Source organism: Anabrus simplex, chromosome 5 (genome assembly GCF_040414725.1).
Source record: "Anabrus simplex isolate iqAnaSimp1 chromosome 5, ASM4041472v1, whole genome shotgun sequence".
NCBI classification, from domain to species: Eukaryota; Metazoa; Arthropoda; class Insecta; order Orthoptera; family Tettigoniidae; genus Anabrus; species Anabrus simplex.
The window spans coordinates 336,968,084-336,995,430 of record NC_090269.1 but is presented as its reverse complement, the minus strand read 5'-3'; the positions used below and the strand labels follow the sequence as shown (position 1 = coordinate 336,995,430).

Below are 27,347 nucleotides of genomic sequence, written 5' to 3'. Positions count from 1 at the left end.
CCTTGAGTGCAGTTGACATGCTGGTGGCAGGAGGTGGAGATGGATCTCGTTGCCAGAGCATAAACAAGGTGAATTAGTGGAATGTGTGGGGTCGTTGGTGAAGATATGGTGAGTCCATTTTAAGGGAAATGTTCAGTAGGCTTCCAAGTTGTTGTTGTTTTCTATGTATGTATGTATGTATGTATGTAGTTTGTTTATCTGATCCTATAATTCAAGAGAAGGCTAAATTATTGGCTACAATGTTAGGGGATGATGGAAAGGACTTCAAGGCAAGTTCAGGATAGCTAGATAGACTTAAAAATAGATATGACATACGTCAGTTACATCTAAGTGGTGAGAAGCTTTCCGCGGACCCACTAGCTGTTGATGTTTTAAAAAAGAATTTGAAGACATCAGTGAAGGATTGACAGATCAGGTAATAATGCTGACAAAACAGGGTTAAATTTTAACATGTTGCCAAAAACATCCTTAGCATCAATAAAAGTCCGACTCGTTGGCTGAATGGTCAGCGTACTGGCCTTCGTTTCAGAGGGTCCCGAGTTCGATTCCCGGCCGGGTCAGGGATTTTAACCTTCATTGGTTAATTCCAATGGCCCGGGGTCTGGGTGTTTGTGCAGTCCCCAACATCCCTGCAACTCACACACCACACATAACACTATCCTCCACCACAATAACACGCAGTTACCTACACCTGGCAGATGCCGCCTACCCTCATCGGAGGGTCTGCCTTATAAGGGCTGCACTCGGCTGGAAATAGCCACATGAAATTAAATTAAAAGCATCAATAAAAGAAAAATCTGCACCAGGACACAAAAAGAATAAGGAGAGGATTACGATTTTAGCATGTGCAAATGCTTCAGGCACTCATAGGCTGCCACTAATGTGAATAGGAAAACCGAAAAAAGTACAGCTCTTAAAAATATTGCCACCACTGCCTTACCAGTTTATCATAGAGCTCAAAAAAGTGCCTGGATGTCGTTGCAACTTTTCGAAGAATGGTTCTTTCAAAACTTTGTATCAAGCGTTGAATATTTTTTTAAGTCTAAAGGATTGCCCAGAAGAACAATTTTGTTGATTGACAATACCCTAACACACCCAGGGAAGTTGGAAAGTTGGTGATGCTGTTCGGTTTCTGCCCCCTAATGTGACAAGCTTAGTTCAACCCATGGACCAGGGTGTTCTGGAAGCATTCAAACGCCATTATCGTGCGTTTCTGCTACGATCTATTCTGAACAACTGTGAATTATCCGGCAAAATTTTTATGGATTCGCTGAAGTCTATGAAAATGAAACATGTGATTTATTGGTGTGCCCAATCCTGAGGAAAGATTAAATCAATGACTCATTGTAATTCCTGGAACAAATTGTATGAAGGGATTTTTTTCAGAAGATGAGGAAAATGATGACAACCTACAAGAGATGGTGAAACAAATTCCAGGATGTGAGAATGTCAACCAGTGTGAGGTGAACAAGTGGTTACAATTTGTCCATACTGACTCGAGATTTACAATGCTTATAAAGTTAAAGGTTTCCACCTATTCAATACATTAACATAATAATTCAATTAAAACATCACATGTTTATTTAAAATATCATGGTATACATTATGGGACCGGTTTCGGCATCCATCGCGCCATCATCAGCCATTGAGATATTGATTGCAAGGTATATTAGAAAAATAAAAAATATAATACTATTAGTGCAGTGTAAAATGTATGCTTAGCATACTATACTAACAACAAATCTTAAGTCATTATATGTAATTAAAATGTGGCTAAGTGACAAAGACCAATTATTCTGTAGAAAATAACATGTCTTAAAAAACACAATATTATCTTGTGCGTCCAAAATTATTGTGGGTGATTAAAAAATGTCTATAATTTGGCCTAGCGAAAATACAAGGATGTCCATATTAAACTGATTGTTGGTTCTTCAAAACATCTGTCATGTTGATACACAATTTCAAGAATGTTATTCTTTGGTTCCTCATAATATATAACTGTAAAGTTGATATCATATACAAGTTTTTACTTTCCTTTTGAAAAGTTTTTTTTAAAACAGTCTGTGTTTGACTATTGTGAGAAGTATCTGGTTTTTAATATATTATATTATATTTTATTTTAACTTGAACACTGCTATGTAATATTGTTCAAAGTAAGTTAATGATTGGCTGAGGCCGAGGCTTATGGCTGAGATCTTGAATATTATTTCAATGCCAGGCGGAATTGGGCACATTAACCCTGATCTCGAACCAGCGCGGAACTCAAAAAGGAATTACGAATTTAAATATTACGTTACAGAGAGTCAAACGCGGTAGTTTAGAAAGAAAATAATAATATATGAAACTCGCCTCTAGCTCGATGTGACTGCGTGTAGTGTAAATGAGGAACTGAATACGAAGTGTCAAGCGACAGCCAGCAGGCGTCAGCTGTGAGGCGGGGCGTATTATGTAGGGGATGGGGAAGTTGGAGAGGTTGCGGTAGCGTGCAGCTGCATGTCAGGGGGGCGTGGGCTTTGCTGGGGATAATAAGTCAGCGCACTGCGTAATATTTTATGTACTGATTGATTTTTAGGAATTTTTAGATTATTTATCACTGAAATAAGCATAATTACGGGTTTTTCCGAAAGATCATTTAGATTGTAATATTGATCTCATGTAATGTAACATTGCTCCGTTAGGTCTAATAGTAGGCCTTTGTTCATTGTTTCAATGATGTCTACATCGTTGTTAATACCATAAAAATTGTGTTTGTATTCCTGTACATGCTGGCCTATTGCTGAAAATTTCTTATATCTTATAGCATTGATATGTTCGTTATATCTAATATTGAATGATCTCCCCGTTTGTCCGATGTAAACACTGGAGCAATCATTGCAATGAAACCTATATACGCCTGATCTATCAAACGGAATTGATACGTTGATCGATTTGGAATTGTGAAAAATGTCAAGGTTTCTATTGTTAGTTCTGAAGGAGATATTGATGTTTCTTTTTTTTAAATATTCGTTAATCGGAAAATATCGTGGTTGAAGGTGAAAGTAGCATAGATTTTTACTTTAGTTACTTCTTTCTGTAACTTCGTCCTGGGTTGGTGTTTGAATTTGTAAATTATGCGTTCTATAAAACATTTGTTGTAACCATTATGTAATGTGATCTTGCGTATAGTGTTGAGTTCTTTTTTGAGTTCTGTGTTAGACATGGGTACATCAAATGCTCTATGTATTAGGCTATTACATGTAGCTCTTTTGTGACTGGGCAGATGTACAGAATCGTGTTTGATTGTTGTAGCTGTGTGTGTTGGTTTCCTGCAGATTCTATATTTGAAAGAGGATGGGAATCTGGTAATGGTTAAGTCTAAAAAATTTAGGGTTTTATTGCTTTCGGATTCTATTGTGAATTTGATATCATTATCGATGTTATTGAGGTGTGTTAGGGTGGAAGGTGCATCAGTGATACGTTGGTCCATTATTATAAAGGTATCATCCACAAATCTAGACCATAGGGCTATATTGTTGAATTCCTTGTTATTTCGTGTGTTCCAAAAAATCTATGTAAATGTCGGCTAGGATGCCTGATGCTGGTGAACCCATAGCCAGCCGTCTTGTTTATATATTACTTTGTTATATGTAAAATTATTATTATTGGTTAAAAACTTCAAAATTAGCATGAAATCGTCTATTTCCAGTTGGCTGAGTCGACTATGAGTGCGCAAGTTTTTTAGGATGATTGGTATACATATTGGTGATATCAAATGAGTGCATAGTATGATATGGTTGTAATTTGAAATTGTCCAGTTGTTTAATTAATTCTGAAGTATTTTTAATTGATTTATTAGCTTGAAAAGTGTAATGCTTACTCAAAAATTGCTGTATAAATTGCGCTGTTCTATATAAGGGGCTCGGTCTGAAACTTATTATAAGGCATATCGAAACACCATTTTTATGTATTTTAGGTTGTGCTTTTACGGTTGGTAGGCCAGGGTTCATAATGATCAATTTGTTCTTTTCGCTATCAGTAAACAGGCATGTTGTATTTTTAAGAATTTGTTTAAGTTGTTTTTAAATATATTGCGTTGGGTCTTTGTCTATGGTTGTGAAAGTTTTGTCTGTGAAAAAGTTTTGTGTTTTTGTAATATAATCTGTTTGATCTAAAACAACAGTGGTGTTGCCTTTATCTGCTTTGGTAATAATAACATTCGAGTTACTGATTTTATTTTTAAGTTGACAAATATTTTTTTCTGTCTTCGAGCTGCAATGTGTTTATATTGTTAATTGGTGTGCTGAAGATGTTTTTGATTTGTTTTTTAGCCTCATATCTAACTTCATTTTGAGTGTCTGTAGGCATTTTACTGGTAGCTACCTCTGTTTCAATGATTAATTGTTTAGCCATGTTAGCGATATTATAATTAGGCCAATTATGTTTAGGTCCTTTGGAAAGAATTTCTATTTCTCCTTGGTTATAATTGGTTTTTGACAAGTTTATGAATAGCTGGTGAAAATGGGCTAGATTTTGAGCTAGGTTTTTAGTTTGTGTGTTGTATGGGGTTGCATTTCTGAATGGCACTTTTTTTCAAGTTGGATTCATTGAGAAGAGCCTGGAATTTTCTGTCTAATATGTTTTGTTTGTGGAAAAGTATCTTATTTAATGTGTTCTGCACTGTATTTTGGAAGATGTTCCATTGTGCAGCTGATAATAGTTTGGTAATTTCGAGATGAATTTCATATAGTCGGTTATTCAGAAAGGATTTTTTCATATGTAAGAATTTCAATTAATTTTGAAGCCAAAGTTTATTAGTTTTTTCCTGCACTTTTCTTTGATGTGTTAAAATGTGCCTTTTAATTTTTAGAAATTTTGGAGTTAATTTATTTGTAATGCATTTTTTGATAAAGTTAATATCCTTGCACAATTTCCCTATTTTAATACGTAAGCTCTTATAAAGATAAGCTTTGCTTTTTGCCTGGTAGGCAGACTTATTTAATATAAAGAATTTCATTTTTTGTCCGTATTGACTCGAGATTTACAATGCTTATAAAGTTAAAGGTGTCCACCTATTCAATACATTAACATAATAATTCAATTAAAACATCACATACGTAAACACCCAGATAATTTCAACTGCGATACAGGCTACAACCTTAGTGGATCATGGCTACCTATTATCAGAACCATTAGAGAGTAATGCTTCACTGTTGCCATTCGTTGTCTCTATCTGGGGCTAAAATAGCATCCCGTTTACATCTTAGGGCACCATTTCAAGTTCCTTGTTGCTTTCTCCTAGCAACCTGTTATGCGTCGTTTAATTTTCTCTGTGTCTCCTGATGAAGAAAGGCAAGGTTCCTTTCGAAACACGTTGAGTGTGTTTTTATAAATTAATTACACGGCATAAGCCCAAAAATATACCTCATGAATAGTTACACGGGCCATGAAAGTCTAAATGATAATATTAGAAACCTCTATGGGGAGGATATTTTTCGATCAATGTCTAAATTTAGTAGATTACGACGCAAGAAAGTGTGTATTAGTTCCTCTCTCAGTTTTCTCCTAAGATGCCGGGACCACGATATACTCCCAAATTTTGTTATGTTTAAGCATACCTTCAGAACACCAAAAGCTATGCGAATTTATCGTTGTACAAGCAAGGCGTTATTGATAGAGAGGATACAGCAGACGCGTAAGGAGTTGGATTTAATCTCGAAGGAGTTGCTTCAGCTGAATTTACGCCTCTCAAACTTCGTAAATGAGGATTAAAATCGTATTACTGCAGTGCAAGCCAACAGCACACTAGATCAGGTAAGGGACAGGCATATTTCCAAATATGAAAGGTTATATCAGATGCAGAAACCACATGTCATTAGACCTGATGCCAACAACGTTATCGTAAATTTGTCCAGTATGCCTTTGAATGAAACCCAACAGGCAGTTCTCGCTAAAGGTCTAAACTTTGCTGTAGCGCCTAGGAGAATTCCAACTGAGGAACTTATTACATCTATAGAATCCACGGTACATAACCTCACACCTGAAGAAGCTGAGGAAGTTAGACAAGAATGTTCCAGAGTTCTCAAGACAGCTAATCCACCTAAGTCCAACTTAAAACAAGGTGAAATCCAGGTGCTAAAAGATCTAATAATAATAATGTTATTTGTTTTACGTCCCACTAACTACACTTTTACGGTTTTCGGAGACGCCGAGGTGCTGGAATGTAGTCCCGCAGGAGTTCTTATACATGCCAGTAAATCTACAGACACGATGCTGACATATTTGTGCACCTTCAAATACCACCGGACTGAGCCAGATTTGAACCTGCCAAGTTGGGGTCAGAAGGCCAGCGCCTTAACAGTCTGAGCCACTCAGCCCGGCTTGGCTAAACATCTCAAAAATGAAATATGTATAATTATAATCTTACAAACACTCCCAAACCAAACTCCAGCCCCAATGGGCCTTAGCCTGCCAAGCGACCACTGCTCAGCCCAAAGGCCTGCAGATTACGAGGCGATGCATGGTCAGTGTAACGAATCCTCTAGGCCGTTATTCCTGGCTCTCTAGACCGGGGTCGCTATCTCACCATTATATAGATCCTCAAATAACAGTAATCACATATGCTGAGTGGACCTGGAACCAGCCCTTATATCCAGGTAAAAATGCCTGGCCTGACCGAAAATCGAACCCGGGCCCTCCAGATGAGAGGCAGGCACGTTAGACTGCGAAACCGGCACCAAACAATTACCGGTACACGAGTGCAACATCTTGATACTTTATGTTCAATTTTACAGGGGAAAATTCGTCATTTTCCCGTGAAATCTTCTTTCAGTTCAGCAACTTTGATTAGCCAAACTCTTCGAAAAATATAACGCCAAGCCAAACGACAATCGACCACAAGTAGTTTTTAATTCTCTTATCTAATAAAATAAAGCATTTTAGATATAAAACCGTACAACATGGTGACGAAACCCCTTCTTTTCTTAATCTTCCATTGTAATTTAATCTATGGTATACTGTTTGTAGTCAGTTTCTGGAAATCTTCTGCCGCGTAAATTAGGCCTACATCGAATTTTGAAGGTTACGTTGAACTCCAGAACATGGTTTCAAATGTAAATATCGATTCTCGAAAGTTATCAAATGAATTATATTAAATTTTGCCTGTCGCTAATAATTATTCAATCAAATTGGAAAGAGGAAAAAAATATCATCAAAACTTCGGAAATTATGGTTATTTGTGACCTTGAGCTCAGCTGGAAAGCGTGCTCGCTCCACATGTCGGTACGAGTTGGAAATGATACAAAACATTTAAATGTAATGTGCGCAAATAAAACGACTGCGGTTTTTGACATTTTAACATGGAAATGTAAAATTCCAGTGGCGTACGCTGGGATTAAGACATGGGCTACCACTAGACTTAGGTTACCTCTTTTTGATGGTTGGTTTAGTAAACTTCAAGCCTTCAGCGTTTTGAGTTGCAGCCAGTAGTCAAGGGAGAAGCCTGCTGTGTTGTCAAGGCTGCTTTACAGGCTACTGCCAAGGCCTCTGCTACTGCCAATGCTCAACCCCTGATCAGTGGAGATGATAGCCTAAGATTTAGCAAATTAAAGTCTGGCTTTGTGGCTAAATGAATTGAATGCTAGTCTTTGGTCCAATGGCCCCGGCTCAATTTTCAGAATCAACCCCATCATACTGTTAATTCCCCTGGGTGTTCATGCCATCTTTGCCATTTTATCCTCATTAGGTCACCACCAAGCCTATACCGACACCGTGCACCATTATTATTAAATACAAATACTGGGTATTACAGCGGTCGTACCCATCGTCCACTGGTTAATTAGCTTCCTCGGGATATCAGTGGTGGTGTCCGACCCATGATCACGGGTTTGATTCCAACCAACAAAAGAAAACACTAATCCTGAAAGATGGTATTTCATTTTAGCAGATCTACCAATAAAAATAAAACTATATTGCTCCTACAACAGCAGCCCTGCAGTCTCTTCCTACAAGGATGTAGAAGTAAACGGGAATGAGGAATACCCGCACTCTCTTATCTATAGCAGAAGTACGAGGTGAGGAAGTATATACGATGAGTAATGCATGGTTGACATTTAGCAGTGGCGATCTGACAAACCGAAGCCTAGCACACATATCCTCCACTGGCCCCACTCCTATCCAATATCCAGCAGCAAGCCGCGTATGGCGAGTCGAGGGCTGAAAGTTTGGGCTGCAGTATCAGTCTCCGATGCCTTGCTCTCAGAAATATGTGCGATGGTTTTTCTCACTGATTTCAAGTTTTGTAAATGGAACAATGTTTCAGATGCTTACATTATAATGTGCTTTAGACTTCCATCATTCTCAATTGAGGCTTCACGATAGCCTTGGTACCCCTCAGTATGCGCCACTGTAAAATTCCCAGTCTTATATTAGGACCAAAACAGTAATAGGCAATCCCTAGACCTCCCATGGCTTTTTGGATGTAAGGTGCAACATCTGTTCTGGTCTCGATAACATAATTGTTACGATAATATTAAAATACTAGATTTGTGTTATGAAGGAACAGTTTCTATTCCTGCCTGAAAGCACAGCGACTATACAGTGCCCTGAGGAAAGTGCTGAAAACCTGTTCGGCAATACAATCGAAAAAAGTAAAAATATAAACATCTAACCCTGGATGCTTTATAAATGCGAACATTTGATGAAACTCGTTCCGTCTTCAAGTAGAGCTGTTGAAATGCACTGACTCTCCTTACAGTTGTTATGGCCACTCTCTGCTTTATGATTTCCGAGATTCTCAGAACAATACCACCCAAATACGATGCTAAGATGGTCACGTATGCAAGTTCACTGCCGATCGCTTTTCCAGTACACTACTTGCTCTAATTATCGCAAGATCCCAAGATCCATAAGAGGCTTTAGCCGTCCTTTCGTGAGATAAAGTTTATTGAAAACGCTTGATCAAGGATTTAGTGTTGATGGGACTGAAATTTCTGGACAGTTGATCCGGGAAATCGTTTCTTCGAGGAATGAATAATGCGGGATTTTTACAACATGATGTAATTACGATGCTCGCGGGACCATGTAATTTGAACGCATAATCTGGGAAAACGTAGTTTCTGGGAACGGATAATCGAGGTTCCACTGTATGTAGATAGTTGTCGCATGAGGAAAATCCTCATAAACCTGTCACTGTGGGGTAGCTGGTGCCAGGTATCAGGCCTATTGCATGATGTTAATAGAACAATCTGTTTCAATGCCTTGGGTGTAACAGAGTTAAGTAGTTGCAATATCCGCGAATAACCATTCACGGATGCGGATAAAATTTTGTATATCTGCGCAAGGCTCCAACTATGGTACGGAAGGTTAAAACTACAAACACATTCATAGCCTGTTAATCTACTTTTGGCAACATAATTAACTGATAAAGTACTTACCATCATATATTGCAGCACACAGAAAGAAAAATACAAATATATTAGTTTTTAAAATACATCCAAAATTAACAAATCGCAAGTACAATATTGTAAACAAATCAAAGGGAAATAACATCCCCAACTGTGATTATGTCAACTCTTCCTCTTGAAAAATTTACAGTAAATTACAACAGTCGAAGAAAAGAGGCACATAAACAAAAACCTTTTAGAATATCATGATCTGCCAAACACGCTAACTGTCATTCACTAGAAATAAAAATATTTACAGTTTTACACCTTCTGTGAATTGATTTCATTAATTGTACAATACTGCATTATAATTTGAGCAGTACCTTAATTACCTGAATTTTATGTTATGAAGAAAGTTTAAATCATTCACATTTTCGTGACCTAGGTGAGTGCGCTTCTCGTTTAAAATGAACCCAGCACTGCTGAGTGCTCTTTCGCTCGAAACACTTGTGGCTGATACACACAATTTTAAAGCTAATTTAGACAGCTTGGAGTAGCACATTCATAACATTTCCACGAAACTGGAACATCCGTTTCTTCACCGGGGTCTCTCTGTGCCTTAGTGATATACAGCATCACTTTGTCTACATGTTTGCACCCTGAAGGGGTTTTTCCACTTTTCAAATCTGCTGCATTTCTTTGGTGGTTCTTCAGTGGGCCCAGTTAAGTCTTTCTCAGCTTCATCTGCTCCTGAACTATAAAACCATATTACAATCACATGGTGAAATCTTTGAATAATATTATTTATACATGTATATATATATATATATAATACCTATCTTCGCCAACTTGTGTGCACAAGCGCCTCACCTCGCAACGTACTTCATTGTTATCAACGTCAGGCAGCGTTGTTAGTCCATGAAAACAAGGAGAGAGAAATGTCACTATCTTGTGGTATACAGTATGTGCAACAGCAAGTTTTCTCAGATAAATATAATCTTTTATTCATCACCATGACTTCCTTGTCACCAGGTCTCTGCTCACAGTGGCTTGTGAGGCTGTGAAACTACAGTGGTACATTCTGGATGGTTACCTTTCTTGAATATTCCAAATCATCCACGGTATTTTTGAACAGTTGCAAGAAATCAATTAAATCCTTCACAACACCTTTGTCCATTTACTCCATTTCACCCTTTAGTTTTGTTTGCTTTTAACTATCATTGGCCTTAGCACTAGACAAAATTTCCAGAATTTTGTCAGTTTGATGAGAAACCGATCTGACCATTTGTAACTTTGAATTCCACCAGGTATCCACGTCTAGATATAGGGTTTTTCAAATAATGTCACCATACCAGTTTGCTTAAAGTATTCATAATTTTCTGAGTTATCTTAAGCATGACCCATACTTCCTGTCCTTCGGTAGGTAGGAATTCTTCGTTGAAAGTATGCCTGAATACTGTATTCAAACAGTGTGCTGCACAAGGGATTCAAGAAAAGCCCTCTTGAATTTCAAATGCTTTCTTCATATTTGAACACTGATCAGTTACAAAAGTGACCTATCGTAGGTGTGACAACTAAACGCTCAACAAGCCACGCTGATGTATAATTTTTCAAATAATACTGTCACCAGACTTTGGTACTTCAGGGAAGAGGCATGTGAATATTATTATACTTTTGAGGGCCCAATAATGGAAGTAATGCACAGTGAGCTACAGGAAATAATTATTTTTATAATAGTTAGTCCACATATTAACAGCAGCTGAACAACGATTATCTCTCATTGCCTCTACAACGTCCGGGATAACAAAGCAATGAGTGTCATTGGCTAGCTCATGACATCAGCATGTAACAGTTGTTCGATGAGGTAGTACATCGGAAACGTCAACTTTTCCTAATTCATTACCCACATTTCTACACAGGCTTCAGTAATCTTATGTTTTACAATGCTGCTGACTAGAAATGTTGGTTGATGAGCTTCCATGATTCACTCATCCGGAGCACTTTTGTCTAGCTAAAGTACTAGTACTGGATTTCTTTAAAATACATCCTCCAAGTTTGCACTTCACAAAGCAAGTCTTTTCATCCTCGTCATTAATGATGATAAAAAAATCGTTCCCACACTTTGCTTTTCACCTTAAAGCTATCCTGTACACCATACTGTTTGTTATTTAGTTTCTCTGTTAGCTTATTTACAGTCTCCATCTCAAAGACATGACAAGGTACTCAGAACACTGAACAGCTGTGCAATATTTCCCAATGTCAGTTCATATCAGACTTGGGCTTACTATGCAGAGCTCGCTAGCCCGATGGCCAGGAAGAAGCGAGCTTTCTAAGCTACCTGCTGCCTGTACTCCTGTCATTGTAAAGTGCTCCAGTGTATACCGGTACTCAAAAGTCTGGCTCAGGCGCATCTCTACAATTATCCAAGTAAATAAAAAGGTTTCTGTATAATTTGCCAGGTTCTTTATAGAGCAAGTCCAACTCGTTGGCTGAATGGCCAGCGTACTGGCCTTCGGTGCCAAGGAACCCGGGTTCGATTCCCAGCCGGGTCGGGGATTTTAATCGCTTCTGATTAATTCTTCTGGCTCAGGGACTGGGTGTATGTGTCCGACCCAACAATCTCCTCATCATATTCAGACAACATACCACACTACCAATCATTACAGAAACACTCAATAGTGATTACATCCCTCCATATAGGGTTGGCGTCAGGAAAGACATCCGGCCGTAAAAACAGGGCCAAATCCACATGTGCGACGCAGTTCGCACCCACGACCCCACGAGTGTGGCAAAAGCGGCAGGAAAAGAAAAAGAATATGATTCGAAGCAACACTAAATAGAAAATGCTCAAATTTTCACTGATACAGACAGATATGTAGCCGAGAGCACAGAACTGCGTCAATGCATCTAGTTTCCAATAGTGTTTTCTCTGACATCATATTGTCAGAACCTCCCTATCATTTGTTGCCCTCCTTAATACATTATCCCGCATAATATGTTGAGGTTTTTTCCCATCATATAATTATATCCTTGGAAAAGACATAGTGATGACATTTATTGACATTGAGAACGCTTATGACAGTGTGCCCAAACAGTTGGTATGGGACACATTAAGGAAAAAACATGTTAACAGAGTGGAAGTGCAAATGATAAAAGCTATGTACAAAAGTTGTGTTAGTAGTGTGAAGACCAGTATAGGAAAAACAAAATGGTTTAAAGTTGAAACTGGTCTTCGACAGGAAAGTGTACTATCCCCCCTACTATTAATCATAGTCATGGATGAAATTCGTAAGAACAAAGGAGGACGTGAAACGACTAGAGGCAGTGGAAATGTGGCTATGGAGGAAGATAATAACTAGCTGGATTGAGAAGAAAACTAATAAAGCTGTGCTTAGAGAAATGAACACCCAGAGACATTTAATAACAACGATAAAAAGGAGAAAAGCGTCAGTTTTTGGTCACATTCTCCGGCATAATGACTTCATAAAGAACTTGTTCGAAGGCAAGGTGATGGGAAAGAAAGGCAGAGGGAAACAACGGAAGAAGATCATTGAAGAGGTAGCTGAGATGATGGGATGCCAAGGTTATGGAGAGATAAAAAGGATCGCAGAGAGAAGAGATCAAGGGTTGCAGCGACAAGGCAAAGCCTTTAGATAATGATGATGGGAAGACAGGCAACAAAAGCCATATTTTCAGATGATATAGTGATATGGGGTGAGGATGAAACAGAAGTGCAAAAACAAGTAGATGTATGGAATCAAGAGAGAAAAAAAATTGGAATAAAAGTAAGCACAGAGAAAAGTAAAACAATAGTGATGACAAGGGGAAGGAAGGAAGGAAGGAAGAAGAGGAAAGACTGAATGGTAAATTTCTGGAAGTGGTTAAAAGTTTCAAGTACTTGGGAAGTGTGATCACAGAAGATGGAAAGATAACGGAGGAAATTGGGAAAAGAATACAATAATCAAACAGCTCCTACCAGAGTGTAAGGGGTATTTTGTGGAACCAAGATGTCCCGAAGAAATGTAAGAAAGTATTGTAATCAACCTATTATGAACCCATACTAACCTATGAAGCTGGAGCATGGACTACAACAAAACGAGAGGAGAGTAGAATACATGGAGCATTCCTAAGAAGTATCGAGGGCAAGACCAGAAAGGATAGAATTAGAAGAGATAAGGAAAAGGACAGGAATCTTGAAACTTCATGACAGGATAGAAACAACAAAGCTAAAGTGGTATGAGCATATGATGGGAATGGGAGAAGAGGGAGTGACCAAAAAAAAACCTTTTTCATAGAAGTTAACGGGAAAGAGACCACGAGGAAGACCCCGAAAGAGGTGGACAGATTCAGTGTGGGAGTGCATAGAGAAGAGGGAAGGAAAACCAAAAGATGTACTTAAAAAAGGAGAAGAGTACTGGAGAGACAGGCAACGATGGAGCTCCTTGATTCACAACCTGACCTGGGAAGCTGGAAACGAGAAATAAAGATGATGATGATATCCTCATATCATATCACCATCTGGAAAGAAGGGAAGATCCCAGAAGACTGGACAAAAGGCATCATTGTTCCCCTCTTCAAGAAAGGAAGCAGAGACAAAAATGTGGCAACTACAGAGGAATCGTACTTCTGTTACATGCGCTTAAGTTGATGGAGAAAATGAATGACGATTAAGGGCCATTATTGAATCAAACTTGAAGACGAACAGTACAGTTTAGAAGCAACAGAACTAAAACAGACCTTATGTTTACTGTTAAGATGATAATGGAAAAAATTGGGAGAAGGGAATAGATATCATCTTTGTCTTCCTGGATAAAGAAAAGGCATACAACAGCTTGCCAAGAGACAAAATATGGGAATGTCTGGAAAGAAAGAACGTGCCAGTATATCTTGCCAACAAGGTAAAAATGTTTTACAACCATTGCCAGAGCTGTATCCAGATAGGAGATTGTTATTCTGACTGGTTCACTATAAATAGAGGAATGCAACATGGCAGCACTTTGTCACGTCTCCTGTTCATTATGGTGATGGATGAAGTAATGAAGAGAGTGAAGAATGAATGTAATGAGGACTTCAATGCATTAATCTTCGCAGACAATATGGTGATTTAGGGGAAGAACAGGAGAAGACGTTCAACAGAAATTAAACACTTGGAACGAACAGTTTAAGTAGTATGGCCTAAAAATCAGTCACACAAAAACAGTAGTGATGCCAGTCAGCAGGCAAACCCTACAGGTTAACATCCAACTGTACAGCGAGAAACTAGAAAATGTTAACCATTTTCAATATCTCAGTAGTATTGTAACTAGTGACGCAAAGTCCTCTGCTGAAATCACTAACAGAGTCCAAAAAGGAGCACAATTTTATCACCAAGTTAGGTCTCTTCTATGAGATAACCAAATACCTTCAAGTACAAAAAGAAACCTTTATCAGGTATATTTCATGCCAATAACTACATATGCCCTTGAAACCTGTACGATCAACAGTAGAGATAGTAGCAGACATCAAGCTGCAGAAATGAAGTTCCTGAGATCAATGCTACAGAAAACAAGAGATAAGATCGGGAATGAAGAGATCCATCATAATACACAAGTAAAGCAGTCGCTAAATGAAAATGTAAGAACATCAAAACTCAAATGGTATGGCCAGGTAAAAAGGATGGATCAAATGAGAACAGCAAGAAAATGACTAGAAAAGGAACTGGAAGGCAAAAGACCTACAGGCAGACCAAGGAAACGGTAGATCAGTCAAGTAATGCAGGACCTGAAAGGAAGAGGAGTGGAATGACACCAAGTTGAGGAGGAAGAAATGTACCTGGATAGACAAAGATGGAGAGCGCTCTCGTACTGCACCCGGGCGACTGGAGACGTTTAAACTGATGATGATGATAACCTCATATATGAAAGTTGAAGCATGGGTCATGGCAACTATTTTTATCCGCACAAATGCAGGATCAAGACAAATGGAAATATACAGATTGGGTTGGAGAGCATAGGGTACTCTGGAATGTATGAATAATGCTGAATAGATTTACCAGGTGTAGGATAAAAAAAAAAAAACTGTCTGCCATGAAATTCTTGTCTATATAATGTTTGTTCTCGGTAAATCTTCAAAGTAGTCCCCTAGTTTATCCACAATACTTTGCCAATGATGCAGTAGACATCCGATACCAGTCACCTCACCACGTGTGAATTTTGCAATATGTTTCACGTAACATATACAGAGGTATAAAAGAGTCCACCAATTCAATACAACATTTAATGATAAATATAATCTATACACATCAACATGAAATTCATATATGAACATGTTTGACAGAATTTTTGTAATGAAAATATAGATTACATTTATCATTAAACGTTGTATCGATAGGTGGAACCATTTATACCTCTTTATATGTCATACGTTAATCAATACGGATCAACACGAACTTCATATCATAGAATGATGTTTCGCAGCACGGGCAATGTCCTCTCATGTCCCAAAGTGCCTCCCACGCAATGGTTCTTTCATTTTGGAGACGAGGTCAAAATCGCACGAAGACAGGTTCGATGAGTATAGGGGGCGTTCCAGTAGTTCCCACCCCCAGTGCTGAAGTTGCCTCCCTACAGCCTCTACTGCAAGCGGTCTGGCATTGTCATGGAGAAGGATGACATTGTTTCAGCTTGTAACTCTAGCAGTGTCCAACTTCTGTCAACGTCCATGCACTGGGTACTCACTATAGTCGTCCCCGTGTAAGGACGTACCCTAAGGGTGCAACCTTACCCTTTCTCCCCTGTAATATTAAAGTATTGATTTATAGTAACTTTTCTTGCTGTTGGGTCTTTTTCAGTGTCGGTAACCATACAGTTTAGGGACCCTACTTGCCGATACGTCTTACATTTACCGTTAATCTGGCACGTAGGCAACGTTCAATCACTGTTCTAGCGTGAATTGCGTGTTGCCACCGCATTGGTATTAAAGTCACTAATGATACATTTGCGAGAATATTTAAAGAATATTTTCTTTTTCTGTGGGATTGTAAATCTATTTGGCTAATACCAGGTAAGTAGAATTGTGGCATGTTCGGATAATGCATTTAATAACATAGTTTGTGTGAAATGATGAGCACAACATTTTATTAATTACGTTCCTATTTCGTCCCATACTTATACGAAAAGAATTCGATTGGGATGTCTAAGAAGGAAGAAGGAAGAAAAATCTGCAAGAACTCCTCCGAAAAGGAAAGCAAGGTTACGTCCTTTACAAACATCAGGTCAAGAAATGCTTGTACATTGCTACGAGCAATTGAAACACGAACTACGACGAAGAAGGTATCAGTCGCAGTGATACGAAGCTAATGGCAAGAGTTTCATTATTAACTGGGGTAAGTGTTTGTTTTTATCTTGTTTCTATGATAAGTTTCTGACCTAATGACAATCAGTTCAAATGGAGCAGTATTTCATTCTGAACCTAACCTAATCATGTAGGCCTATACCATGTCTTGTGTCGACTTCGATACGGTTTGTAGACTTAACCTTTGTGTATTCCTGTTGACGTACGGTGTATGTGTATGTAATATATTTCTGTGTGTGTATTCTTACAGGGTAGTGGTGAATATAGGCCTATATGTTATATGTTATATTTTATTTTAAAATCTTAGAATAATTTATCTTCATCAGGTGTCTTTGGTTTCAAATGTGCATTTCTCTTTCAGGGTCACCCACATACTCCTGGAATAAACCACACAAATCTGGACATGATATTCAAGGAGTAATTCGTCGACCTGTGTCTGAGGGAGGAAGACTGGTTATTGTTCATGCTGGAAAGAAAGATGGCTTTGTACCTGGTATGTTCTTACTTTATTTTACTTCATTTTATTATAGTGAGGTGATCTCTCTTTTCATAGTTATGAGGGTATTTAGGGTTTGTAGTACGGATGTAAAGGGGGAGGGCACGTAAGTCTCTGATAAAACCCCAACTTGAGTACAGTTCCTGTGTATGAGACCCTCACTAGGATTACTTGATTTGAGAACTGGAAAAGTTCAAAAGAAAGAAGCACGATTTGTCGTGGGTGATTTCTGACAAAAGAGTAGCGTTACAAAAATTTTGTCGAGTTTGGGCTGGGAAGACTTGGGTGAAAGGAGACGAGTGGCTGGACTAAGTGGTGTGTTCCGAGCTGTCGGTGGAGAGGTGGTGTGAAATGACATTGGTAGACGAATACGTTTCAGTGGTATTTTAAAAGTAGGTAAGATCATAGTACAATTATAAAGTTGAGGATGAAAAGTGGGGCAAATATTTGTTTTTGTTTTTTTTTAAGAAGGGAGTTAGGGATTGGAGTAATTTACCAAGGGAGATGTTCAATAAATTTCCAAATTCTTTGCAATTATTGAAGAAAAGACTAGGCCTATCCCTGAAACTACATCTTCCACCTGGGCGACTGATCTAAGTGCAGATCAGTGGTGCCCGATCGATTGAAATTGACTGGCACGAGATCGGTAGTGGCATTATAACTTACCGCTCATTGGGTTCTGTACGTGGTTTTTGATTTTGACTTCTCCACTGTCAAGGGATCTCTTGGTTATTGAAAAGACTTGCAGGTATTCACTTTAGGCCAATGATTAACCTTAGAGAGGTACTTCAATCAAAACTTCCCCAGTGTATTTTCATATAATATTACTGGATATTTGTATCAGTAAATTACTTGTATTGCAGGCCTATTTATTATGTTTATTCTGCATTCGACAATCTCCACCTGAATCGGTGCTTGATACCTGACTGTTGAACACCTTCCAAGCTTCTTATTTCTGACTGCCTGATATAGGTTCAGTGTTCGCAGCAATTACATTTGTTCTAAGGTATTGAAATGGGTGTTTATACTTATATCTTTAATGCAAGTGATCGTGGACTTCTAATCCAGATATAGGCCTACTAATGGAAATACATTCATGAGAGATGTTAGGATAACGTAGTGTAAGTAGTAATTCATTGACTTCATCATCAGGTGACTTTGCTACACAGTAGTTGGTTTCACTTAAAATCAGACATCTTTTTGTATCATTCAACAGAAATCACATTTTTTATCAATTAATAGGCCTATCCTTGAAGAGGATCTCATATTTTTAGGGAATACTTTTTTTTAGAAGAAATAACTTCAAACTAAAACTTAAAATTCTTACAGGTGCTGATTTGATGCTACAAACTTGAAGAGAAATCAAGATTATGCTACAAAAGATGAGCTGCAAAGGTTGTGTAATATGAATCGAAGTCACTTAAAGAGGTACAGAAGCACCTAAACATAAGTTTAGATAATGTTGTTTACATTCATGTTGTTGACTTTCATGTATGCATAATAATATTTCTCTGTTTCTTTAAAACCAGGTACATTGTTGACGAGATGCTGCACAGTGAAGGCCATACTGTCCTACGATTTCCTCCATACCACTCATTTTTCAATGCCATCGAATTTGCATGGTCTGTGGCAAAACAGTATTATAACAAAACAGTGGCTTCAAGACCTGGTCATGGATTGGACAGAGCTACAGCTGTGTGGAAAGAATCTCTTGATCAGGAAGGCCAAGTGGAAATGTTATTTATTGGATATAGGCAAGTGGAGTTTATAATATACTTGTCAGGTTGTGATACTTCAATATATTCTACAGGTTACAGCAGAGATGTGGAGAAATGAAGTGAAACACACTGAGAAGAAGATTGTCGAGTCGGCCAACTAACTGGGTCATCTTTGAAAATGTCTTTTTCTATCGGCAGAGGCTTTTTTAAATCGTCATATTTTGTATAGGCTACGCGAGATGGACAGTAGCCCACTGGTTTTCTGATTAAACATAATTTATTTAAGCTATTGCATCAGTCTACTTACATACTCACTGTCCACGTATACCGGTAACCTGGTGATTTGATTATTGAAGCATTGTGCAATGATGCGACATACAAACTGAGACAATTTCGAGTGGTCATGAGCATAACTCATAGTCATAGGGTAGGCTAAATAATAATGTTATTGGCTTTATGTCCCACTAAAAACTTTTATGGTTTTTTTGAGATGTCGACGTGCTGGAATTTAGTCCTGCAGGAGCTCTTATGTGCCAGTAAATCTACTGACACAAGGCTGAGCACCTTCAAATGCCATCGCACTGAGCTCGGCCCTGCCAAGTTGTGTTCAGAAGGCCAGCGCCTCATCCGTCTGAGCCATTCAGACAGGCGTGGAGGCTAGAGAGCTGAGTTTAAGTAATTGTCGAACGTCAACTAGTTATAAAAATACTGATTGATTAAACTAATACGGTAATTAGAATAACCTAATTGCCTACCTACTTACAAGCTAGGTACTTTGGAATTATGTTCTGACTATCTTTTTAACACTGCAAATAAATCCATCTATTATTTAAAACTCCCTGTAAGAAGAGGACAGTGAATGCGAGTGGGTATTATTTTCAAATGAGCTGAGCTCGAGAGTCCATTGTAGCATATGATTTTTCCAGTGTACCATGACTCTGTATGTATTGCTTCAGAGGAAGTTTGGCTCCCCGCCAATGTCCAGTGTACCGATAATGAGCCGTGTGTGTGTTGTGTCTCACTGATCCGTGACTACGCACGATTCTTTCAGTGTGCCATGATTCACTGTGTCTCGCTGCAACGGAAGCTCGGCTCCCCGCCAGTGTCCATTATGCCGATAAGGAGCCGTGTGTGTCATGTGGCTCACTGAGCCGTGATTGTGCATGATTTGTGTGCCGTGAGCTTGCCGTTCCTGTGAATCGATTCACTCGGACACTTGAATGAATCGATACACTGCTTCGAATCATGCACTCAGTAGCCAACATTAGTACAGGTACATAGTACATTACCATTAAGACAGATAGCATTGCAAAGTAATTCGTCTTTACCATAATAATAATAATAATCATAATAATAATAATCGTATGGCCTCAGTTACCGTGTGTAGACATTTCAAGTTGACGCCATCTGGCTGTCTGCTCGTCAATTTTGACGTTCCGTTTTATTCTAGGCCCACTAGATGGCAGACCGAGTATACCGAAACTCTCTTGGGCGTCTCTGGCTGAGATTTAATTAATTTTGTCAGGTAAACACCAAATGTGTCGCCAGAGATCTTTTACATGCCGATATCGTACGGCATGGAGTGTCGAATGGACTTTTTTCCGCCCTTCAAAAATCCGACTGCCTCTGCCGGGTTTGAACCCGCTATCTTGGGATCCGGAGGCCGTCACTCTACCACTGATCCACAGAGGCAGCTGTCTTTACCATGAAATACATCGTCAACATAGATTAGTGAGGTTGGACATCCTGCCCGTCATCATTCATGAGTCGCTGTTGAACATACTGTACTTGTCAAAACTAGTAAGTTTCTATTTTACACAATAATAGTGAAATGTTGATGAAGACGACATACACCCAGCCCCCGTGCCAGAGATATTAACCAACGGTGGTTCAAATTCGAGACCCTGTCGGGAATCGAACCCGCATCCTGTGACCAAAGGCCAGCACGCTAACCATTTAGCCATGGGGCCGGACAATAATAGTGAAAAACCACGTTCACTGCAGCTATTGTTGACTGGATATTTCTTCTCTTTAAAGAACAGCGAGTACCACGAATTAATATCCTGTTTTGTTGATTCCTGTAAACTTTGTATGTACCGGTACGGTGTTGGTTCGCCAGTTCCTAGCGTATCTACTGAATGAAAACTTTGTAGATCAATGGATTCAGTTTTATGTTTATTGCCTTCAGTCGTCACGGCAGTGCTTTCAATGACAACAGTCGCTCGAGTACAATTCCTGTCGAACCTAACCTAACCCTGTGACAATCAGTGGTTTTCGGTGGATCACAACCTAACCGGTCATTATAATTTGTTTTCGATGGATCACAACCAAACCTGTCCCTATCAGTGGTTTTCGGAAGAATACTGTGGTTTTGTCACAAGCCAATACAGACTCTTGAATCAATGTGCGAAAATGGGAAAGTGCAGAAAACCCTCTTCAGGAATGCCAATCTCAAAGTCCATAGTCTTTTTAGCGTTGTCACACAGCTGAAATGTCACTTTAGATTTAATTGTAAAAAGTCTTGTATATAGGCTCTACAGATACATAGTACATTACCAATTCCATCTCGATAGCTATGAGACGCACACTGCATAGCGGTTTCGCTCTATAGATAAATCATATTATAGTGAAAAAAATTTGTTTAAAAAAAATCTGACATGAAGGTCCAGAAGGAAAATACTTTCATTGGAATTCTTATTTGTGTTCACCACCCTAGTAGGTTTAAATAAACCTTATAAATGCTTCGTAAGGCCCATTCTCGAATATGGATCTGCATGCTGGGATGCGTACAGGATGGGTTTAAGAAATTCCCTAGAGAAAGTTCAAAGAAGAGCGATGCGTTTCGTAACTGGGAATAGGAGGAATACCATTAATTGGGAAAGTCTTGAATCTAGAAGAACTAGAGCTCGCCTGTGTGGTCTTTATAAGAGCTATACGGAAAGGGCTGCTTGGAGTTGTATTAGGAAAAATTTGGAACTTCCCTCATACTTATCGAGAAATTATCATAAGCATAAAAACCAGCATACGGATGTGGGCAAGTTTTCCTTCGTCAACAGGATCGTAAGGGATTGGAATAAATTGCCTGCAGCAGTCTTTGATAGATTCCCTTCTGGTATCAAGTCATTTAAGAAGACCATTAGTGTTTGTGTAAAGTGAAAAGTAAAAGTTGTAAATTATGCGCACTGAATTTGTGATTTTCTGCTTGGATTCGATTGTGAAACTGGGAGGTTTTTACTTGTGGTATTCTCTTTCCAGGAAATTGCTTGCTGTACTCATGTTTTTGTAATTGTTGTTGTTCTTGGTTAATTAACAATGTTTTTAACTTTATTTTTTAACACTTGTAACGTTAAGCTAGTAGTAAGCTCAATCTATAGTTTTGTAAGCCATAGTGGAAATAATTAAATTGTGTGTAAAACTGTACATGATGCTGGATTTAAAACGACTAGTAGTATTTCTTGTAATATTTTTTATGGAATTCCTTTTTGTACCGATACTTGAGTTGTTGTAGTTGTTGGGTAGTAGGTTTTAACTTTATCATCACTTGTAGTGTTAAGCTAGTAGCAAGTTCAGTCTGTAGTATTGTAATTTGTAGTGTTAAGTACTGGAAATACTTAAGTTGTGTGCGAATATGTATATAATGACACTGGATTTAGAAAGTTAAATTACTCGTATTTCTTGCTTGTTGTAATGTTGTTGTTGTAGGGTAATTACGGTTTAACTTCACTTTATTATCACTTATAATGGTAAGCTAGTAGTAAGGTCAACCTATAATATTGTAAGCCATATTGTTAAGCACTATAAATACTTAAGTTGTGTGAGAATTTGTATATGATGTTGCTCGATTTAGAATATTAAACTAGCAGTAATGCGTGCAATATTTTCCTTCCATATATCTGCTTCTTGTACTCTTGTTCTTTGCTTGTTTGTTTTTTTGTTTATTGTTGTTGGGTAATTATGTTAACTTTACTTTATTATTACATTACTGTAAGTGACCGTTGCCACCGGGATATTTCCCATTTGCAATTTAATAATAATAATAATGAGTGACAGGGGTTTAACGTAATTTGGAAGGAATGTTTTGCGTATGATAAACGAGTACCAGGTTAACTACTGGGGGGCAAGGGCGGCATGCGTAGAGCTAACCACTCCACTCCACCAAGTGCCAACATTATGGATAGTGGAAGCCTTCACCTTCCACCCTTCCAATGGCTTTCATGGTTTGTACGAAGATGACTTTGCTTTTTGCTTTTTAAATATTAGTATTCATGTTTATTATGTTTGTTTATTCATACCCCTACTTTGTAATTCAGTGACCATGGAATGGCTCTAAATGTTGTAAATTATATTTATATTTACTTGTATTTATTTCCTTTTTCCATATTGCACATGTTTGTTGTTATTATTATTACTGCTACATATCGCTTAACATGTAAATAAACTAATATTTAATACAGTAAATAATGTTTATCTCTTTGGATTCATTTTTTCGTTGCATATTCTTTTTGCTATGACAACATTACTTCTTTATGATATAAATAAATATAAAATAAAAGTATTTCTTCCCAAACATATTTGTTATACATGCACCAATCAGAGAACCAACTAGGGAAGTACCTTTTACTAAGGTGCATAATGTTTTTGCATACATGTATAATTGAAGAACTGAAGATCCATATACAGGTAAGTGGGTCGCCCATGTGGTAGGCCTATTACGCGTCATAGGAAACTGAGTGAACTGGCTGTGCAGTTTGATCACATTGCTGTGAGCTTGGTATCAGGAGATGGTGATGGATTTGAACCCCACACTCGGCAGGTCTGAAGTTTTTTTTTCGCCCGTCATTTTCATTTCAGGCTAGTGCTGTGTCTGTACGCTTATGTACATTTTAAACGTTTGAAATCTTAGCCCTCTTTCCTATCCCATTCTTGCCTCACAACCTGTCTTCATGTGATTTAAGGCAATGTATATGTAAAAATCTGGTAATGTTGTTTGACTCATAGTGCTCCTGTACATTGGTTTCTGTAATGTTGTAAGCTTGAGATACACCAACTTGTAAGCTGAAAATATTTTTCAAATGCCAAATGCCGTAAAAGTACTTAGTGGGATGTAAAGCTGTTAGCATTATTATTAAAAGGAAGGACAGATATGTCTTATGTGGTAAGTCCCTGAACTTGCAGAAATCGCAATGAATTATACAATCTATATTCCCTCCCCCTTCCTTTTTTTTTTTGCTTTACGTCGCTCCGACACAGCTAGGTCTTATGGCGACGACCCCCCTTCTTTTAAGAATGCAGTTATAGTAATGCGTACATCAGAATAAAGGCAGGATTTTTTTAATTAATTTAAGCAAGTGAAGGAGAGTATGTATGACTAGCTCAGGTTGGCGGATTCGAGTTAGGCGGTATTTGAAAGTGCTCAAATACGCCAGCCTCATGTCTAGATCTACCGGTACATAAAGAACTCTTGCGGGACGAAATACTGGCACCTCGGCGTATATGAAAACGATAGAAGTAGATAGTAGAAGTAATATTCAATTTTGCAGTGAGCTTGAAAGCTGACCTAATTTCCGTTCACGTAGCTTGGCACATTAGTGTTCTTATATGGTGGGTTCGAGTCCGGCGGTATTTGAAAGTGCTCAAATACGCCAGTGTCATGTCTAGATCTACCGGTACATGAAATAACTCTTGCGGGACGAAATTTTTTGGCAGTAGAACTTATTACATTATTATTTTCAAATCCGCAGTGAACTTGAAAGCTGACCTAATTTCCGTTCACGGAGCTTGGCACATTAGTATTCCTATATGTTTCCTGGTAAGCTTGAAGATATAACCAGCCTGCAGGCTGAAAATATGCCCAGTAATCTCTCTCCTTACTGGTTACCGGTATTGAAGAGAGAAGAAAATGTTCGCGCAAAAGAAAGGGAAGTCATTGGATGTCTGGAACTTTCCAAAATCACACTGCAAAGATTTATTAAATAAATTGTATCGTTTAACACGCCCCTCTTTTCAAGAATATGGTTAGTACGCCTACTGTATATCAAAATAAAGACAGATACATGTAACATTAATTTGAGTGAGAAAGTGTGTTTATTTCCTTAATTCCTCATTGAGCGTGGAAACCGACTTAATTATGACTATCTTGATTTATTTCATCTTAACTTTTAGCATTTACTAGGGTAGGGACACATTCATTATCGGTGTTTACATTGAGGTTAGTTTGTTATGGTTATGTCTGGTGATTTTAATATGTAACCAGGCAGGTTGGCAGCAGTGATCAGCCATTACAAAAAAGAGAAAAGAAGAACATCGGGTGGCGATATTTACTTTCTGGGGTATTTCCTTACGCGGCGATTACTATACATGTGACACATCAGTGTTGACACTAACAGGTCTTCTGGACTGTTGCATTTCACTGCTTGTTTCACGTACGTGCAGAAATGCTCCTAACCCATCTTGCAACAGTTTGGTGCGGAAAGTAATGACTCCCCACAGCTCTTCTATCGAATGACCTTTCAATATTGTAAAATAGAATTCAAATATCAAAAAGTATTTTATTTTACAAAAAAAATATGAAGACAGGTGAAAACTACAACATAAGAAATTAATAAACATATACAGTAGAATTCCGCTGTAACGAACACCAGTATAACGAAATTTTCAGAATAACGAATAATTTTTTTGGTCCCTTCCTTTTTCCCTATTTGTTGTATGTTAAAATATTTCATTTTAACGAATTTCGTAGTTTCAGTTTAACGAATTTAAATTGCGCTCTTTTATTTACCAGTTTGACCATATTTTCTCAAATTAAAACCAAAATTCATCCTGTTTTATGACCAACATTTTTCTTGTTACATTATTTCGTTATTCAGACGATATGATCGCCATTTTCCATACATGCACCGTACGCGGTCGAGAAGGCAATCGCTTTTGTGTAACCAATACGCTTCGCCCAGTTCTCACATTGGTATGGAACTTATTTGGGAAAGACTAACGGTGTCCGACCTTCGAACTATTGAAAATGTAAAGGCCAGATTTCTGAAACGAATACTGGGCATCTCCAGGATGTCACCATCACGACTTGCGTATGAATCATCCAAAGAAACTTTTTTTACGGGAAGATTTGAAAATAAGAATGCAGCTTTCACATACGCAGCGAGTAGTTCTCCAAGAGATAAAGAGATAACAAGCAGAAATCAGCCTGGATTTTTATTCAGCTGATGCTATGATTGACCGCAGCTGGACCGGTCCAAATAATGACGTGAGAAGTGCTTTGAATAGGCGGGCGGTACATGAGTTTCACCATAGTCTATGCCGGTGATCAGACTTTCATGAACCGTCCCTACGTTGTGTGATAAACATTGCGATCGCAATCATTTCAGCAAGTGCAACAAGAGAACGAAATCTTCACTAGAATATGCGAAAGATTAATGTATTTTTTTCTTTTAATGCACATTTGTACGCTATTAAATAAATAAATATTGTTCGCCCGTCATCCAATGTAAGACGTCACTCTATTAGCTGAGTACGAGCGCCAAGTTTGCAATCCACCAATGAACGTTACGCTATGCGCAACCAATAGGCTTGGCCCATCAACCAATGTAAGACGTCACACTATTGGCTGAGTAGGATCGCGATGTTTTTAATCCACCAATGAACGCGACGGATGCATTGCATGTTTCTTCTTCGTATTTAATTCGCAAAGCCTATCCAAAGCACTTCTCATGTCATTATTTGGACCGGTCCAGCTGCGGTCAATCAGATGAATAAAAATCCAGGCTGATTTCTGCTTGTTTTCTCTTTCTCTCTTGGAGAACTACTACTTCTTGCTGTTAAGGTTATATCATTAAACTTGCAAATTTCGTGTGCATTTCGTTAAATAAATAAGTACCGTACATATCATCGCAAATGGATAGGCAGAAGCGACAGCAGTTTTCGTTGACTGAAAAACGTAAAATGCTTGCGGAAGTAGAGAAAGGCGGAAAGAAAGGAGATGTAGCGTAGTAGTATGGCATTAGCCGTCAACACTTTCTGCGTTTTTAAAACAGAAAAGCAAGATAGAGGAAAACTTTGATGCTGATGCCCTAGGTCCACAGCGTAAGCAGATCAGGACAGCCGACTACAAGGAGGTGGACCAAGCCGTCTATACGTGGTTTGTGGAAATGCGGAGTAAAAACATTCCAATAAATGGCCCACTGTTATGTGAGCGTGCGCGATCTTTCGCACGTTCGCTTGGGTCACCTGAGTTTATGGGTAGTGCTGGTTGGCTTCATAGGTTCCGGAAGAGATATGGCATATCCCACAAAATTATAAATGGTGAAGCTAACGATACCCCGAAGGAAGTTGCGTCTTCATGGCGGCTGGAGACTCTAAAGGATGCCTTGAAAGAATATTCGCCGGCAGACATTTATAATGCAGACGAAACTGCTTTATTTTATAAACTAATGC

General features: G+C 38.4%; 1 protein-coding gene and 1 long non-coding RNA gene across 2 annotated transcripts in view; one reads left to right on the top strand and one right to left on the bottom strand.

Annotated features, from left to right (window-relative positions):
• Positions 1-27,347, bottom strand: part of MetRS (methionyl-tRNA synthetase 1) — a 298,475-nt gene that overhangs the window by 234,319 nt on the left and 36,809 nt on the right. The window lies entirely within an intron of this gene.
• LOC137500922 (uncharacterized) lies at positions 17,115-18,851 on the top strand. The gene is made up of 3 exons (XR_011018277.1): positions 17,115-17,184; positions 18,517-18,615; positions 18,717-18,851. It is a non-coding gene; the product is annotated as an uncharacterized lncRNA (long non-coding RNA).